This window comes from Hyperolius riggenbachi, chromosome 9 (assembly GCF_040937935.1).
Source record: "Hyperolius riggenbachi isolate aHypRig1 chromosome 9, aHypRig1.pri, whole genome shotgun sequence".
Lineage (NCBI taxonomy): Eukaryota > Metazoa > Chordata > Amphibia > Anura > Hyperoliidae > Hyperolius > Hyperolius riggenbachi.
Window position 1 is genome coordinate 232,836,358 of NC_090654.1, and position 12,226 is coordinate 232,848,583.

Here is a 12,226-nt window from a genome sequence, read left to right on the forward strand (position 1 = left end):
TTCAGTCCCTTGTGCCATGTCTGACCCCGTTTGTCCTTCTGTCTCACTTTGTGCCTCCTTCTGTGCCCCTTTGTGCCGCCTTCTGTCCCCCTGTGCCTCATGTCCCTTTGCCTTTATTTGTCCCCTTGTGCTACCTCTCCTTATGTCCCTTTGCCTTTATTTGTCCCCTTGTGCTACCTCTGCCCCCCCCGTTCCTTCTTCATTCTCACTCTGCCTCCTTCTGTCTCCATGTGCCTCTTCAGTTCCTATGTTCCACCTCTGTCCCCTGCGCCTTTCTCTGCACCCGTGCCTCCTTCTGTGCCTGTTTGTGCCTTCTTCCTTTGTGCCTGTCTCCCTGTGACTCTTTCTGTCCCCCTCTGCCTCCTTCTGTTTCCCTGTGCCTCCTTACATCCCCCTCTGCTGTCTTCTGTCCCCCTTTTGTGCATACTTCGGTCCCCCTTTGTGCCTCCTACTGTCTCCCAGTGCTTCCTTCTGTACCCTGTGTGCCTCCTTCAGGCCCCCTGTGCCTCCTTTTGTCCCCCTTTGAGCCTCAATCTGTCCCCATTGTGCTGCCTTCTGCCCCACTTTGTGCCTCCTTCTGCCCCCCTGTCCCTCCTTCTGTCCTCGGTTCTGCCTCCTTCTGGCCCTCATGCCTTCTTCTGTACCTCCCGCTGCCCCTAAGTGTACCTCCTTCTGTCCTCCTTTGTGTCTCATTCTGCACCCCATTGTGCCTCCTTTTGTTCCCCATTGTACCTCATTCTGTCCCCGTGTGCCTCTTTCTGTCCCCATGTGCCTCCTTCTGTCCTCCTTTGACTTCGTTCAACCCTCGTGCCTCCTTCCTTCCCCCTGTGCCTCCTTATGTCCCCCTGTGTGCCTTCTTCCTTACATGTATTTTCTTTCTTACATGTATTTTTGGGTGAAACACTGCCACAATAAGTGTAAGTTCTGGTGCCACGCTGCCACATTACAATTATTTTCTGTTGAAATCTTGCCGCATTATGGTTATTTCATGGGGGAGTCGGCGCCATGGCGGTGGGGGGGGGGGGGGGGGTAGCTTCACAGGTTTTCTCGCCTGGAGTGACAAAATGGCTAGAGGCACCCCTGTGCTGCAGCACCCAAGATCGCTTCAGCTTGAGTTTCCGAACAGATGGCCGGACATTCTCCTTCAGGATTTTTTGGTAGACAGTAGAATTCATGGTTCCATCTATCACAGCAAGCCTTCCAGGTCCTGAAGCAGCAAAACAACCCCAGACCATCACACTACCACCACCATATTTTACTGTTGGTATGATGTTCTTTTGCTGAAATGCTGTGTTACTTCTACGCCAGATGTAACGGGACACGCACCTTCCAAAAAGTTCAACTTTTGTCTCGTCGGTCCACAAGGTATTTTCCCAAAAGTCTTGGCAATCATTGAGATGTTTTTTTTTAGCAAAATTGAGACGAGCCTTAATGTTCTTTTGCTTAAAAGTGGTTTGAGCCTTGGATATCTGCCATGCAGGCCGTTTTTGCCCAGTCTCTTTCTTATGGTGGAGTCGTGAACACTGACCTTAATTGAGGCAAGTGAGGCCTGCAGTTCTTTAGATTTTGTCCTGGGGTCTTTTGTGGCCTCTCGGATGAGTTTTCTCTGCGCTCTTGGAGTAATTTTGGTCGGCCGGCCACTCCTGGGAAGGTTCATCACTGTTCCATGTTTTTGCCATTTGTGGATAATGGCTCTCACTGTGGTTCGCTGGAGTCCCAAAGCTTTAGAAATGGCTTTATAACCTTTACCAGACTGATAGATCTCAATTACAGTACTTTTGTTCTTATTTGTTCCTGAATTTCTTTGGATCTTGGCATGATGTCTAGCTTTTGAGGTGCTTTTGGTCTACTTCTCTGTGTCAGATAGCTCATATTTAAGTGATTTCTTGATTGAAACAGGTGTGGCAGTAATCAGGCCTGGGGGGTGACTACAGAAATTGAACTCAGGAGTGATAAACCACAGTTAAGTTATTTTTTAACAAGGGGGGCAATTACTTTTTCACACAGGGCCATTTAGATGTGGAGTTTTTTTCTCACTAAATAATAAAAACCATAATTTAAAACTGCATTTTGTGTTCAATTATGTTATCTTTGACTAATAGTTAACGGTTTTTGACGAGCAGAAACATTTAAGTGTGACAAACATGCAAAAGAATAAGAAATCAGGAAGGGGGCAAATAGTTTTTCACACCACTGTATCTTTCTGGTGATTTAGATAGAAGGATGATTGGGGCTCACTTGTAAGTAAGAATAAGTGTCACAATAGAGCGATCGCGCACAGAAGTCCGCATTTTCGCCAGTAAACATTAGTTATCACACGGGCGCAAGACTTTATGCGTGCACCTGTGCTAGCAGTTAGCACTCTTTTGAGAATCAACCCCAATGTGTGTTTGTCTATGTGTATCCACTGTGTGTGTGTATCAACAGTGTGTGTGTGCACTGTATATGTGTACCCACAGTGTGTGTGTGTGTGTGTGTGTGTGCGTGCGTGCATCTGTGTGTGTGTGTGTATTAACAGTGTGTGTGTGCACTGTATATGTGTACCCACAGTGCGTGCGTGCGTGTGTGTGTGTGTGTGTGTGTGTCCACAGTGTGTGCGTGCACGTGTGTATGTGTATCCAGTGTCTGTGTGTGAGTGTGTTGACAAATTTTGCCAGTGAATAGAAAACAGAGCTTATTATAAAACCAATATGGTCTATGGTCTGTAATCGTCCTATAGATGGTGCTGTGACTATTCAGAACTTCTGCTCTGTGTATATCTCCCACTGATGTCTGTTATTGAAAAACATATTTTCCATGAGTTTATGTGACTTTTTGTTGTTGATGCTGAATGAAGGAAAAAAAATATGGCTAAGGGCATGCTGCTTAGCAAACCTTTACAAATAAAAAGATTTGAGAATCTGAGATTTCTGATCTATTCAACGTGTTGAACCACATTTCAATCCCAGCATAATATGGAGAATCGTTTCTGCTTTGTGCTTGGCAACGAAACTGTAACCTGGATCCAGAGCTGAGCATGCTGGAGCTGTGATTCCATTCATATAAGAGAAAAGGTACTGCCAAGTGCCAAGGTAGGGATTCTACATTGAGCATCAAAGGAAGCATCATGGGGGGCAGTTGTTTTCAGGAGGTAACATAAGTGACCCTTTAGAGAGGTACTATGGTGAAAATAGCATTATGCATACAATTGCTTATTTATTACAATATTAATTGATAGATTATTTAGTCAGTGTTTGCACATTGTAAAATCTTTCCTCACCCTGATTTACATTCTGAAATGATGGTGGTGATCTTTAGTCCTGCCAGGTAATCTGTACAGAATGTTTGTTACTGAAAGTTCTATGCATAGAGCGGGATATAGCTCGTTTGGCATTAGTAGAAGCTGTTACTTCCCACAATGCAACAAGGTTCACAGACAGGAAACTGTTAGAACCATGATCATGAAAGGTCATGACCGGGTTTCAACACAAAGCCAGCCATACAAATTTCCCTGTTGATCTATTTCAGAAAAGATAAAGATTTCTGCTGGGATGAATGGGATGAAGCAAGGTCCTGCTCAGTTTTACTGTATTAGTTGGACAGTGGCATGGCTAACGATTACTTCTAAGGTCATGAGTTTGCTGGATAAAGCTCATTCAGGGGAGCACACATGGAGGAAAAAGAGATGCTATACATGGCCGGGGGTTGCAAATGCAATGGGAAAGTTTCAATTTTAGGCAGCGCCAGGGATGCTGCACATAAGGGCAGAGCAGTGTGGCAGCGGAGTTTCATGCATTACCTCATTCATGGCAGGACAGGTCCTCTTTAATTTCTCTTCAGTGTAGCTGACCCGTGCAACCAATGACCTTGCGGCTCCTGACACTGCATGTCTTGTTACATACATTGGGAGCCGCAAGGTGATGGGCGGCTTAGCTACACTGAAGAGGAAGTGAAGAGGACCTGTCCCGTTGCGAACGAGGTAAATTATGAACCTCCACTGCCATGATACATGCAATTTTTTTGCGGGGATGGGGGAGAGAAAAAGTACCTTCTCTGGCATAATAAAAGTATTAAAATGAAAAAACACTCCTATAAGAAGGTCAAGAGCAGAACATGTGCTAAGGAGGTTTGTAGTCTAAGCGGAAAGCAGTGGCCACCAGCGGCTCCATTTGTCACATGCCTCCTAGTGGCCAGACCGCTTAGTGCCTCCCAATCTGCGTCAGCCCACAGACCATCTAATCTCATGGATGTAATTGATGTGCTGGAGTAGCTGGTTTTGGACACAAAAGCAGGCCAGGAGGAAAGACGGAAAACACCAGCGATTTTCTATGAACAATTTTACGGTTTAAAGGATGTCACCACCTCAATTATTGGGTAAAAGAGGAACACGGTTTTTAAGAGCTACGAAAGAAGGGATTAACACAGGTCGGCAGCTTTTTTCGCGTTTTTGCACAGGTGCAGGCTCTCCACCAGTCTCCTGGGGTCTGCTCCTTAGTGGCGGTGGTTTCTGCGCATGCACGAGCGCGCGGTCCCGCTCCCATTGCCAGGAGCGCCCTGCTCCTGGCAATGGGAGCGGGACCGCGCGCTCGTGCATGCGCAGAAACCACCGCCACTAAGGAGCAGACCCCAGGAGACTGGTGGAGAGCCGAGGTGCGGCAGAGTACACATAGGCTTCTAGAGGCTGGAAGAAGCCCCAGGTAAGTAAATCTGCGTCTCTATCATTTGCCTCTTGTAGCCTTTAAATGATGTTACAAAATAGAGAACTAAGGCTGAATTTGCAGTGTTCCCTTTTATACATCCCTGCTTTAAGGTCGGTACTCAGGGTCTGCCATTGGGCTAAAGGCTGGGCGTTCCATGCTTTTCGGTGGGAAAAATTTGGACTTGAATGAATTATCCATCCATGTTTCACACCCCAGCAAAAGCATCCTTGAATTTGCCACAAGAGTTTCCATTTAGTTATTACACTGACCAATTGGAAACTCCAGCAACAAATTGACAGAATTCCCATAGGTGAGGGGGCGAGTGTTGGCAGCGAGCAGTGTGGGATAGTGGCACGGCGTGTGTGGGGGGCGCAGCAGTGTTTCAGGGGTGCTGGGAATGCTGCAGGGGGTGGTGGCTGGTGCTGGTGGGGGTGTGAGGGCTGTGGGTGCAAGGGGGTGAAAAGGCTTGGGAGAGGTTAACTATACCTTGTCCATTTTATTAGAATGTATAAAATGTATTTAAAACTTGAAACTCAGTAAAATAACATTTTGTTTCAGTACACTTAAATACTGACTGAGTTTAGAAACCTGTCAGCAACTCTTTTTCAAAATGATTTTCTTAAAAACTACAAGGACTTTTTGAAAAATGTTTTTCCTGCCACAGCCAAAATGGAGGAGAGGATCCTGCCCCCACACGTCCCCTGTGATTAAGCCAAATTCTACCATTTAATATGCTATATTTTGGGTTCGGAAGGCCCGGATCTGAACAGCCATATTTGGGTTGAAAGGAAACCTGAGACGAAAGAACTCTCAGGTTTCATACTCACCTGGGGCTTCCTAAAGGCCCCTTGAGGCCGCTTGGTCCCTTGCCATCTCCCCGGGCCACACCTGTCCTGCTGGAGGAAGCCCCAAGAGTACCGCGCCTGCGCAGGACGGTAGAAGCCCCAGGTGAGTACAAAACCTAAGATTTGGTTCGTATCAGGTGCACTTTTATGTTGAACTGAATTTAAACACCAATCCTAAGCCTTGCCACTATGTAAAGAAACTGACCACAACAAGGATTTTTATTGTGAAAGCTCAAAAATGGAACAATGTACCGTACTGGAAAATATCTCATGCCCTTTTCAAGCTTCAGATAACCAACACAAAAGCAACAACCATATTTTAATCATAACTGAAGTGAGATCACCGTGTTTCCATGGAAACCAGTACACATTTGTTATAAGCGTTAAATAACAAAGAAAACATTTGTCATGAATGATGCTAAACATATCTAATAAAGCCTGCAAGTTTATAAATGATGCACAACAAAATAAAAATAAATGAACGTATTTCAGAGTTGTTTACAAAAAGCGTACTCACACTTTCCCAAAGAAAAATGATTACTATCTCCCTCAGGGTCAGCGGCGCCGCCAGCGTAGAAGCGCACCCCTGCTTTGGGCTTCACTTTAGAGGGCGGCCTCTCTTTGTTGCTGGTGGCCGCTGTCCTGCCCTGTGTGGCCCTGGGTGTCCTCAGCAACTTACATAACCCAATTCCAGCTCTGACTTCTCTCGCCGCAGCTGTACTCTCCTCCTGTCGCCACTGCCAGGTTCACGTCCTGTCTCCATGGTTACCCCGCCGGCGCCTCTCATGACATCAGAGGTGCCGCCGGAACTAACCATGCCGGTAGGACACAGCGAGAAGAGGAAAGCGGGGTTATGTAAGTATATAACCTATACTGAGGACACCACCTGTACCTGGCTATCTATACTGCGGCACCTATAACTCGTTACCTATACTGTGGCACCTGGCTAACCTATACTGGGGCACTACCTGTACCTGGCTACCTATATTTGGGCACCTATAGCTTGCTACCTATACTGTGGCACCTGTACTTGGTTAACCTACACTGGGTTATCACCTGTACCTGGCTATCTATACTGGGGCACCTATAGCTCCCTTCCTATACTGAGGACACCTGGCTATCCTATGCTGGGGCACCAATAGCTTGCTACCTATACTGTGGCACCTGGCTAACCTATACTGGGGCACTACCTGTACCTGGCTACCTATACTGGGGCACCTATAGCTCGCTACCTATACTGTGGCACCTGTACTTGGCTAACCTATACTGGGGCACCACCGTGCCTGGCTACCTATACTGGGGGCACTTAAAGCTCACTACCTATACTGTGGCAACCGTACTTGGCTATCCTATACTAAGGCACCACCTGTACCTGGCTACCTATACTGGGGCACCTATAGCTCATTACCTGTACTGGGGGCACCTGTACCTGGCTAACTTATACTGGGGGCACCTACACCTGTATAACTATACTGGGGGCACCTATGCCTTGCTACCTATACTGGGGGGCACCTATACCTGGCTAGGACAGGGGGACAAAAGCTGACACAGAGAGGTGACACAGGGGGACAAAAGAGGCACTGGGGAAACAGGTGGAGAAAAGAGGCATGGGGGGACAGAGGTGACACAGAGGGGTACAAAAGAAGCAAAGGTAGAACAGAGGTGCACAAAAGAGAACGGATTCAGGCTAAGAATGGACATACAGTTCCTATCTCATTTTGTTAACCAGGGACTACCTGTATTTCGCTAGTATTTGGCTCCACCCACATCATGTCATTGCCATGCCCATTTTTTCACCACCCATGCTTTCCCTGGTAGCAGGGCTACTCACATTTTTCGCCTCTCCCTTTGGGGGCTCAAGTTATGGGCTGCTTAGGGCCACCAAGACCTTAGCTGCACCCTTAATCCCCCTTTCGAGTTTATAGCAACTCGGAGGACATGTAATTTGGGCACCGGCTATTTTCACTTTGTAAACAAGCAAAGTATTTATAAGCAAAGAATGCATATGCGCATCACCTCATCATAACTGAGCCGATGGTTCTTCTGCCTTTGACTCTGCAGGATTAAACTTAACACAGTACACAGAAAATTCACCACCCGGGTATCAAAATCAGGTTGCTCCAACCATAAGCAATACAATTAGTGTCTTACTTATCTTCTCCTTTAAATTGAACTCTAACGAGATGTGCTCACAGTGGTGGGGAGTGAAGAAACACACAAAGTTACTTGCAAAGAAGATGCAGACTGGGTACTGTCTCACCGTTAGTTTATTGCTTCCATCAACATTACAGCCATCAAAATGTTCTTCAATTGTACATCCGCATGTGCATCGGCTGGTCAGCAGAGTGGCAGGGGGAATTAGGTGGGGGTTACAGTACTGGCACTTCAGCCATTTTGCGCTATACACTATAGCTTGCTCACATGCTTGTCTGGGCTCAGAGCAGCGAGGCAAGGGCTTCTGGGTTATGACCTGAAGCCCCACCATGCCCACCACCCATTGGCCTTTAGTGTTGGAGGAGTGTTTTCCAAACCTTAGGAAATGTTAGGACTGCTGGGTGTTTTTGTAGCTATTCTTCTTATGCGTGTAAAGATCATGATGGCCACACTTGTTTAAGACTCTTGCAAGATAGGCCCCTAGGTTATGAGGGTCAACAGGGGCAGGCATGATTGGTAGTTACCATCCTGCTAGATTGTGTTAAAAAATCCAATATGAAAAAATTGTAAACCCAGATTCTCAAAAGAATCACAAATCGTAACCCTAATTCTCAAAAGAATCACAAGTCTGCTTGCACTCTAGATTAGAGAACAGCTTCTGAGCGCTGGCAGTGTATGAGATTTGCGGATCACCACCACTTCCTGAAGTTTGCTCCTCACATGGAGACGTTCGCATTGTGGGCGGCAGCTTTGTCAATGTGGTTTGTGGCGGTTGTGTTGTGCGCGCTCGAAACAGAGCAAAATGGCGCCAGGAAATTTGTGCACAGCATGTGCTACCGTGGGCCGTAATGTGAATTATGACTACAGCGGGGCTCTGACAGTAATTTGGGTGCTGCCAAAAGTTGAAGTCCAAAATACTTTTAAAACAGCGTAATTCGTCCGCCAAATTACATCTTTTCCCACGTCCATTGTGGCCTGGAGGCGGAATAGTCATTAACACCACCGGGAGTTTTGCAGGAGCAGGGTAAGACATTTTTGCACCTATGCACATGCGCTGGTTTTTGGCGTCGGCACGGTTGTTGTTATGTGCATGCATTGGCTTTGGGCAGTGGCATGATTGTGGTGTGCGCATGCACTGGCTTTGGGCAGCGGAACGGTTGTGGTGTGTGTGTACACTGGCTTTGGGCATTGGCATGGTTGGGAAGTGCGCGTGCGCTGGCTTTGGGCAGCGGCACAGTTGGGGTGTGTGTATGCGCTGACTTTGGGCAGCAGCATGGTTGTGGTGTGTGTGTGTGTGTATGCTGGTTTTGGGCAGTGGCATGGTTGTGGTGTGTGCATGCGTTGTCTTTTGGCAGAGGTGCGGTTGTGGTGTGTGCTGGCTTTGGGCAGTGGCATGGTTGTAGTATGTGCGTGCGCTGGCTTTGGACAGGGGTACAGTTGTGGTGTGTGCTTGCACTGGCTCTCGGCAGCGCATGGTTGTGGTGTGTGCGTGCGCTGGATTTGGGTAGCGACATGGGTGTGGTGTGTGCATGCGCTGGATATGGGCAGCGACACGGTTGTGGTGTCAGTGAGCGCTGGCTTTGGGCAGAAGCACAGTTGTGGCGTATGCATGCGCTGACTTTGGACAACAGCACATTGTAGTGTGTGTGCATGCAGGTCTATCCATGCATAATTACATCCTTTATTTAGTAAATTGGATATGCAACAGTAGAAAAAATCATGTTGGGCTGATACTTTTTTACTCCACCATGTGTGCACCATTTAAAATTATTCCCTGTAGAAGTCATTAACTATGTTTTAGCTGCTGTTCAATCTGCAGTTGCCTGAAAAAGAATTGTAGCCTGTTTACTTGCCTTGCTGCTATACTCGTTGCTACTGCATATATTAAACTGACAGGCTGAAGAGTGAACTATAAAGTGTGTCTAACTTAGTGACTGACAAGGCTGTAATTGGCTGTTTAAGTTCGTAAATGCAAAATAATAGACCTTGGAATTCTTCATTAATCCCCACCTGGCCTGGATACAGTGCTTGGCTTCAAAACATATCTAATAATTCCAGCTGTAAGCACTGGCTGGCGTGCTGCAAAGCAGATAAGTACTAATACTGTACCTGGAACAAGTCATTTGCTCTACCTACAGTAAAGACGTCCCCTTCCTGAGGACAGACTAATGATGATCAATGTTCTACTGTATATTCTGCAGGCTGAGGCACACTCATTAATCTGCACCAGTGCAAAGTATTATTTTAATGTATAATGCTATCCTGCTGCTTTATTTCAAGTAAATGCAAGGCACATTTGGAAATGGAATGTATCCACGCAGTAATTGTCTCTCCTTTGTGGAAATGGGCCCTATTGTGGGCAAGGTTTGGTTGCCTGAATCTGTATGCATCAAATCATAGCTCCCAACTGTCCTTCATTTGTCCCTCTTTCAAGACTTTGTCCCTCTTTCTATGTACTGTAAATATATATATTTCTCTACAAAAAATGTGTTTGATTGACTCTAAACTTTATTTCCATCCTTTAAATTGAAGTATTACTAATTTTAAAATGTTAATATGAAGGAAAATGAACCAGGATAGAAAGAACCAATGTAGTTGGAATTATAAAACAACCTATTTTTCTTTTGAAATCTTTATGGTATGCAAGACTAGGGGCCTGATTCACAAAGCGGTGCTAACAGTTAGCACGCTGGTAAAAAGCCCTTTATCATGCCTAAACTCAGTTTAGGCATGATAAGTTTAGGTGTGATAAGTTTAGGTGTGATAAGTTTAGGCATGATAAGTTTAGGCGTGATAAGTTTAAGGCGCCAACTGGGTTAGCACCGCAGTGCACAGCTGATCAAAAGTTTTGCGCTAGCAAAGTCTGGTGCACTTCGCATAAAGTTTAATGGCGCTGCTTTGCATGTGGGACTTTGCAAGGGATCTAAACTTATCTAAACTTATCATGCCTAAACTTATCACACCTAAATTTATCACGCCTAAACTGGCTTTTCACCAGCATGGTGCAATGGTTATCATGCCTAAAGTCTCTAACTGGGTTAGCACCGCTTTGTGAATCGAGCCCTAGGGGTGTGACAGGGCGTGATCAGGGGTGTGGCAGGGGCGTGGCTTAAGTTTCCCTCTTTATCTTCTCAAAAGGTTGGGAGGTATGATCAAATCCTCATTCTTTTTTCCCTAGTGTTTGTTATATTGTTATGTTATTGTTGGAAGAAGGTTGCAGGCAGCATAGTCACAGTTGGTTACAAAATACTTATTTCCTTTGGCATGCAGAGAGAGTGAATATGGCTACAGGCATTAGACAGAGCACACCCTAGCCCTTATTCAATTAAAGGAACCCTGATCAGCGCTTAAAAATGAAAATCTGCAGTTACCTGGGACTTCCTCCAGCCCCCCGTAGTGCGCCAGGTTCCTCAGCGTCCTCTGGTCACCTCTGTGTTCCCACTTTTGTTAGCCCGGTGACTTCGGCTGAAGTTGTGCGCAACCCGGCTTGATCTTGCGCCCATCGCCGTAAGCTTCCTGCACATGCGCAGTTCTCGCATGACTTCAGCCAAAGTTGCCAACAGAGTACCCCTACCTATCTAGATAGGTAGGTGCCCCCAGTATAGGTTAGATAGGTAGATGACCCCAGTATAGGTTAGATAGGTACTGTAGGTGGGTGCCTCCAGTATAGGTTAACTAGGTAGGTACCCCCAGTATAGGTTAGATAGGTAGGTTCTCCCAATATAGGTTACATAGGTAGGTGCCTCCAGTATAGGTTAGATATATAGGTTCCTCCAGTATGGGTTAAATAGGTAGGTGCCCACAGTATAGGTTAGCTAGGTAGGTGACCCGAGTATAGGTTAGGTAGGTAGGATCCCCCGAGTATAGGTTAGATAGGTAGGTGCCTCCAGTATAGGTACAGCGCCAGGAGGAACGAGTATAGCGTAGTTACAATACACCTTCCTTCCGCGATCCCCTGCAGCCTCTATCTCCTTCCTGTCCCAGGCATCTGTCGCATTGGTAACAGCACTCCCTGTGATGACATGCGGTCACGTCATCACAGGGGGCGTTGTTACCAATGGGACAGACGCCTGAGAGAGAAAGAAGATATGGACTGCAGGGGATCGGGGCAGGTGAGTTGTAAATACACTGTGCCCGCTCCTTCGGCCACTGCGCCCCCTGCCTGCCGCTCAATCCGGCACAACGGGCGATTGCACTAATTGAACGCCCATAGAAACGCGGCTGATTATTATTTATATAGCGGTGACATCTTTACAGAGTATATATAGTCTTGTCACTAACTTCCCCTCAAAAGAACTGTCAATCTAATCCCTACCATAGTCATATGTTTATGTATGCATCATGTAGTGCATATATCGTAGTCTAGGGTCAATTTAGCGGGACGGCAATTAACTTATCTGTATGTTTTTGGGATGTGTGAGGGTGCCCAGCGGAAACCCACACAGACACAGGGAGAACATACATACTCCGTGCATATAGTGCTAGGGCTGGGATTTGAACTCTGCAAGGTGCGAGTCCACTATCCACTAAGTCACCGTGCTGCCCATA